The sequence below is a fragment of the Oreochromis niloticus genome, linkage group LG1 (genome assembly GCF_001858045.2).
Source record: "Oreochromis niloticus isolate F11D_XX linkage group LG1, O_niloticus_UMD_NMBU, whole genome shotgun sequence".
Lineage (NCBI taxonomy): Eukaryota > Metazoa > Chordata > Actinopteri > Cichliformes > Cichlidae > Oreochromis > Oreochromis niloticus.
In genome coordinates this window covers 12,545,468-12,553,437 of record NC_031965.2, presented here as the reverse complement: position 1 = coordinate 12,553,437, position 7,970 = coordinate 12,545,468, and positions in this window count along the sequence as shown.

The window sequence follows — 7,970 nt, the reverse complement described above, 5'->3', positions numbered from 1 at the left end:
CATTCATGATGTGAATCTCACATTCCACTACATCCCAAAGCTGCTCTATTGGACTGAGATCTGGTGACTGTGGAGGCCATCTGAGTACAGTGAACTCATCGTCATGTTCGAGAAAGCAGTCTGAGATGATCTGAGTTATGTGACATGGTGCGTTATGCTGCTGGAGGCAGTCTTACGAAGATTGGTAGGCTGTTAACACACAGCTGGATATCTTGATGCATGCTCAATCATCCAGGGACAAAGCAGGATAGATCCATGCTTTCATGTTGTTTACGTCGCCTCTGACCTTACTGATGGTTGCAGCAGAAATGCAGTCTCAATGGACCAGGCAATGTTTTCCTGGTGTGATCTTCTGCTGCTGCTGCCCATCTGCTTCGGTCTGTCCATTCAGAGATGCTCTTCTCCATACTTTGTTGTAATGAATTACCTTTGCCTTCCTATTCGCTCAAAGCAGTCTGGCCATTATCCTCTCCACTCTGCAATCAAGACATTTTCACCCAGAGAACTGCCGCTCACTGAATACTTTCCTTTTCTGAGCCTTCCCTGTAAACCCTAGAGATGGTTGTGTGGGAAAATCAGAGAATATCGCCAGTTTCTGAAATACAGATCACCCTGTCCAGCACCCACAACCACACCACATTCAAAGTCACTTAAATCACCTTTCTTCCGAATTCTGATGCTCAGTTTGAACTTAATCAACTTTGTCATCTTAACAGTATCTGTACAGCTAAATACATTGAGTTGCCATGTGATTGGCTGATTAGATATTTGCACTAATGAGTGGTTGTTCATGTGTACCTGATAAAGTGTCTGGTAAGTGTATTGTGCAATTTTCCCAGCTTCTTATATCCATAAATAGAAGACAAAATTTCTTTTTCTTCTCACGCATTTCTATATGTGGGACATTTCACAGACAAAAGAACAATTACTTACCTTATATGAGTTGTACTAAGCATCTAAGTCCACCAGGTGTCAGCAGAGTAACAGTTAATTTACTCAGATCTGGCTCTGTGACGATGGGCCACATGTGGGACACACCCCTGCAAAGTGAATGATCCATGAATACTTTCTCTCCTTTTTTTAGATGTCTGGATATTCTGTGGTTTGAATGAAAACTCACTTTCTTACGCCACACACAGCTGAAAATTTTAATCTGTAAATTTATATTTTAAAAACCTCATCCTAGGCTGGGTTTTATCGTGCTGGCAGGTGACAATTTCTGACTGCAAGTAACTTTCATATAGAGGCGAACAGCAGGACTGATTTTTGTTTACTGACTCTGGTCCTCGCTGGTTTCTAAGACAGCCTCAACAGTCCCCACATAAACCTTAAATTGTCGCTGAACTGGTAAACACGAGACGGACAAACATAGTCTCTGTTCACATTAATTTTACTATTGTCACGTACGAGGCACACACAACAGGGGTTTGTTGACAGCAAAGTAGGTTACATTCCTCTCTCTCCCAACACGACCATGAGTCTCTCCCACCTCCTTCCACTTCGCATAAAACTCTAATTTTATACTCACTACTACAGCAGGAAACGGAGTCAAAAACAACATCACTCTGTTCACCCCCGCCCTGTCCTTCTTGGCCGGGGGTGAACCGCAGCGTGGCAAGCATCGTGGGGTCCAGACTTAGGAGAGAGGGGCACTCCGGTTCCACACCGATGAACTGAAGTACTGTGGAAACCACAGTCTGAATATCACTTTCAGTACCTTGACTTTGAGTTTTGTTTGACATTTTTTGTAAATACAGTGGCTCAGTATATGGATGCCTTTTTACAACACTAATTGTTGGTGTTTTTCTGCATTTTTCTGAAAATGGGTCATGCAAAGACCCAAAAAAAGGAGAGAGGTTATGTTCGGGATTGTGATTTATTATAAAAGAATGTCAGAGGTTTACTAGAGGAGAAAAAAAATCTCCTCTTTGTGTAAACAAGAAGAGAACTCTTTTAGATGAGATAATTATTCAATAAAGCAGGAAATACCAGTAGTTCTGGTTAATGGTGCACCTTTTTAAGGTTCCCCGTGCGTTTTATTGTGCGTTTATTTTTTGTTGATCTTATTTGATTAAATTTCAGACTAAAGGGTCTGTTGAAATGAAAAAAATAACTGTTACAAGGCAAAAGGTAATAATGATTTTGCAAATAACTAAAGCCTCCACATACAAAACACTTCCTGAACTTGTGTGTTCCATCAAAAGGTTTTTGTTTGATTTATTAATATTTTTTTATCCACTTAAAAGTGACTTTTATCCCAACCTACTGAGTGGTTTTATTTTCCTACTTTGGCCTCATAAAATTTGACAAAGTGAACCTGTATCCGGATTTGCTCTTGAGTAGTTAATACTTTGATTGAATGAGGCTCTGTTCTCCAGAAGGAGAAGGATCCAGAGGTAGACAGCTAAAGAGGAGCAGTGATTTCTGAGGCTGAGCTCTGTTGCCTGCGGGCATTTGGTTTAAACTTGTCTCTGCTTTTAGAAACTTGGCCGTCAGGGAAAACATACCCCCCCTCCTTCACAAAGCCGCAAGCACAGACTGGAGCAACAGCAGATGATGCTGTAGCGTGCAGCCTTCCTGTCTAAGTAAACAGTGATTCAGACGGATGAGGAGTGGGAGGCTGTGGTTTGCTCCAGCCTGGCAGCACCAAGCCTCTCCCAGCTCCACCACAACAGGATATGGTCCGTGGGCCCACACTGGCCATGGTTGCTTCATAATATTGTCTTCTTCAGCTTTTACCATTTGGTTCGCCTGGTAATGTTCATGCACGCTGACTACCACGTGAGAAGCTGGACCCATGTTTCTGGAAAATATATCTCCCTGTGGTGTTTTTGACCAAAGTGACAGTGAGTGAGGTTACTTTCCCTTCTCAGCCGTGTCTTATATAACTCTACATACGCAAGTCTGGATAAGTGGGCACGGAGAAGATTAGTAATTAGGTTTCTGTGACTCAACAGATGGTACAGTGCAGATTTTAAGCACAACAGTTTACTATGTAACCACCGCATCTTTCCAAAACAGTAATTTTCAAACATATTTCAACTTTATGCTTTGATGGGAAGGAAGAAAATGTCATAACTCAGTGATAATTTTATAAAGTGTTTTGTTTCTATGCTATGGTTTACTCAACTCAGCCAGAGCAAGATGTCCTTCATCTTAGTCCACAAACTTTATATGACTGTCTTGGCTGACCGCTGGCTTGCCGGTGACGATTTTATATGCGATGAGCTGATAAAACATCATAAAATAAACAGAACCTACTGGAGCGTTACATAATGAAAGTGTCGATCACTGTGTTTGACACAGCAGTCGGCTGTTCCTCTTTGTGAAAGTTTCACTGCTGGGATTTTACCAGTGAGAGGCTTGCTGTGTTTAGGGATATGAAACATGAAAAGCTTAACTTGCATGTGAAAAAGGAAGCTTTCGTGAGATTCTGTGTAATCCTGTCAAAAACGAATATGCCCTTTCTACCTCCACAGGAAGAAGGGGGAAAATATCAGCTATGTGCTGCTAATTATATGCACTTGATGAACTCATCATCAGCAAGTGTGAGCACCTCTATAAGTGCAGATGTTTTTGATGTTTACTGGTCTGGAGCGGCAGCACATCTTAGGTTTGCATGTAAACAAACCACAAGACGTCTGGAATAATGTCCTTTGGACAGATGAGACCAAAGCAGAGATGTTTAGCCATAATGTACAGCACCACGTTTAGCAAAAACCACTCACAGCACATCAGCACAAACACCTCATACCAGCTGTCAAACACAGAAATGCAAGTGGTGGTTAGGCTTGTTTTGAATCCACGGAGAACCTTGCAATCACTGAGTTAATAACAAAGTATTCTAAAGTCAAATGTTAGACCACCTGTGTGACAGCTGACGTTTGGCTGAAACCGGGTCATGCAGCAGAGCTATGATATCGGCAGCGAATCTACAACAGAATGGCTAAAAAAGATAAGTCCAGACCTAAATACTGTGTTGGGACTCTGAGAGAGGCGTGCATAACTAATAATAACAGGCCTCAATGAATTGAAGCAACTTTGTAAGAGATGTAAGAGACTGGTGAAGTCATACAGGACACCATTACTTTAAGTTAATACTGCTAAAAGTGCCTCTAAGCTACTCAGTCATGGCGAGTGCTTTGTTTTTCACAGGACTGTGGAAACTTTTTGCCTCATGACTGTAGATTTTATTAATGTTTACCAAAACAGACATTAACATGCAAAAGCAATATGGTAGCATCTACCTTTAAGCGTACCTATAATATGATACATTATTGCTTCATATGCCAAATGAGTAAAATCAGCTGACACGGTGGTGTGGAGCTATTGGAGAATTCTAACTTTGGGGTTTTTTATGTTTCAGTTGTAAAAATCCAAAAATTAATTACAGCCAGCGCAAAGCTGGCCATTTTGCCTGTGCACCTTCATTCCAGTAAAAAACAAAAAACAAACTGAGTGGATTCACTGAACTTCTATACTATAATAAATTTCCCCTTGAAGTTGCAGCATGGTTATGGGAATGCTGCCATAATATTTGACATTCCCACCAACACCCTGAAGGTGGACCCAGGCTGGTCCTGATTAACCACCGTGGGAGTTTCAGTCGTGGCCGCTCATAGCTGGCTAACCCTCAACACTGTTCTTGGCCACACAAACACTGGAAAGCACGGCACGCATTAACAACAAGTCTAAACACTACAGAGCAGAACTAGCCATTATAATAACTCTAAATTAATGATTTGGACTTTCACATTTTCTACTTGCTAAAGGAAAATGACTGTACTGTAGCCTACACATCCAGCTTTCAGCTGTATTTACTAAGACGTGGGCATCACTTTACAAAATTTCCTGCATTTATATAGCATTTTTACATTTTGTTAGTAGATTATTATTGCTTTTAGTAAATACTACTTCTATCTGCTGTAGAAACAGCAGTACAGCGTCTACAGTTTGGGTACCTAATGCAACGCTGGGGTTAACGGGTGGCTTGTTGTGTCTGCACTGTGGTATAATTTCTTCCAAGGTTAGTTCTACTCAGTGTAAACACAGACATAGTTGTTGAACCACAGTAGATGTTTTCACTTCAAGCCTTCAGGTGCAACTTGAACCTTGCAGCAGCAGCTCGCTGCCACGCTGGTCACATTTTCAAAACAAATGCTTGCAACAATCCCAAATGCCACTAAAAGGGTTTATGGCACAAATGGCTGGTTCCACGGGCTCCTCGCAGACTGCAGTAAAAGAGGTAAATATAGAAACAACTGGTAGGCCAAAAATAAGGCTTTAAAGAGTGAAGCTGTGGTGGGAAAGGGTGATTTGATTAAATGACTGTGCCCTGTTCTTGTTGTTTTCTTTGGTTGGGAATAGAGCAACAACGCTGCGAGAGAGACAAAGAGATAGTTTTGAGACAGGCAGCCGCAGAGCTACAGTCACCTCTTCTGCCAGGGTGGTTAGCGGTTGGACGGCTGTGTCCTGTCTGACCTGTGTGAGGTGGAGATGTGATAATACAAACCTGAAGTTAGAGGTCTGAAGGGAGGATTTATAGGGTTGTTTATATGCTCTATTTGAGTCGACCACAGACGTCTGCTGCTTCCTCTGCTTTTGATATGCATTTTGGAGAGGTGCGTAAGAAGACAGAGGAAGTGACGGGTGCAGAAGACGCACACACACCCAGACAGAAAAGCAGGCATACAAAAACTTACACACTCACACGCACAAACAAAATCCAGCAAGAACCAGTACTGCAACCCTCATAACCTTTTGTGCGGTGGCTTGTGTGGTTTGGAAAACTTCAGGGTGTGTTGCAGTCCAACGGCAGTATGAGTGTCAGAAGATGGTGTCCTCTCTCCTCACACAGCCTTTCTATTAGCGCTGTATCTGAATACGCGGAGTTCACTGCAACTGTAGTAATAGATTCACTGGCCACTTCACTTTGCAACACCTGTTCAGCCAATCACACGGCAGCAACTCAGTGGATTTAGGCATGTAGACATGGTCAAGACGAACTGTTGGTGCCAGATGGGCTGGTCTGAGTGATTTATATCCTGCTGATCTGCTGGGATTTCCCCACATGATCATCTCTAAAGTTTACAGAGATTGGTAAGCAAAGGAGAAAATATCCAGTGAGGGTCAGGTCTATGGGTGAAAATGCATTTTTGATGTCAGAGGAGAATGGCTACTTGTTAGAGCCAAGCACAAGATCATCTGTGAATGCACAGCACATCAAATCTGAAGCAATTGTGTGATGCTATCATGCCATTATGGACCAAAATCTCTGAGGAATGTTTCCATCTCCTTCTAGAATATGCTCCCTGAAGAATTAAGGCAGTTCTGAAGGTAAAAGTGGGTTAAACCCAGTACTAGTAAGGTGTACCTAATGAAATGGCCAGTAAGTGTAGATGTACTTCATATTATTGCAACAATGTATAACATAAAATGGGAGATGAATTTCCTGAGAGTAAGAATCTCTTTTGTGAGAGTGTCCTGGACCAAGATAAGCACAAAAGTCCTTCAACTGAATTTGTGTGTCAAAATTTCAGACAATTTTTTCTCCACATTTAGTTTTTATTTAAAATTTTGTCACCCATAAATAGTCACCTCTGTTGCAAATCATTTAGACCTGAGATGTTGCACTTAAAGAAAAAGAAGTATAACAGTAAATCAGCTACAAACTTCACTTCTGAAGGCAAAGGAGGGTCCAACTCTGCACCAGGAGAGCTTGTTAGTTTTTGGTTGCCCTTGACTTGCCAGTCACTTTGTTTTGTAAAGTGAGGAAAGCCGTGGAAATGTAAATGCCACCATGCCTCAGTTCAGATTTGAGAAAACGTCTCATTTTTTCCCAGGCAGGCCCTGCCCGCAGCAATCAAGAGTTATGTAACTGCTTATCTCCCACAGCCAGGTCTAGACTGACTCGCTTACACCCATTCTAAAACAGGTTTGCTACTTCTTGAGGAAATTGACACCATCTATGAAATGATTCTTGGCATTATTTCATGCCAGGCTGACCCATTTGAGGATATTAGTACACAGAGTACATTCAGAGCGAGACTCTCACACAGAGAATTTTCAAACACTGATATCTCTGCCTGTGACTTTGCACACAATGTCAGACTTCCTGCCTCAGAAAGTTTGGTCCAAGCTAAGGAATTGCATTGTAAATGGATGGGATGAATTATAATGGTTTTTGTCCTGCATGAAACCAGGAAATTCCCAAGATGGGTAGGATTGTAATAAGATCTCCTACTCACTATCTCTCCTGCTCTCTCTCTCTCTGACCCCTCATTGCCCCCCTCAGAACATTTGAACATACTGGTTTGAATGCACTGATCTTCTAGTAGGAGAAAGAATGGAAGCAAAGAATATTTTTGAAGTGTAAATGGCATAAAACAAATATTCTAAATGAATGTATGAAGCTTTTGGCTGAAAAAAAATTAAAAACAATCAAAACCAAAATGAGGGGACGTTTAAGCAGACTGAAGAGTGTATGGAGGCCATCAACGGCAATAAATACAACAATAAAACATGACATCTGATAACAAAATCTAACATACAGCTTGTAAGAGCCTAATTCACCTCATCTGGGGTTGTTCTGTGCAGCTGCTTCTTAACCTCAAAAAACCATAAAAGCTGCTTTGTACCATGCTCTCGGGCCTTCATGCACGCTTGTAGTATAATATCAACATGTCTGTTTCATTCCACAATAACACACTGGACACTGGGGAAACAGTGACTACTAAAGGGAAAAGATTTATGACGACAGATCTAAAAATATAATTCAGTTTGTTTTAAAAGGCAGGTTAGTTTAACATCAGGGTAAACGGCTCCTCTTGTACAATGATTCATATTTTTTAACCAATCCAAAGCATATTGAAAAGGAGCTTTCTGCACAATAACTGCAAACGATGAGACGACGACTCGACACTGACAAAGAGAAAAAAAAGCACTTCTCACATTTCTCTGACCTACTTAAT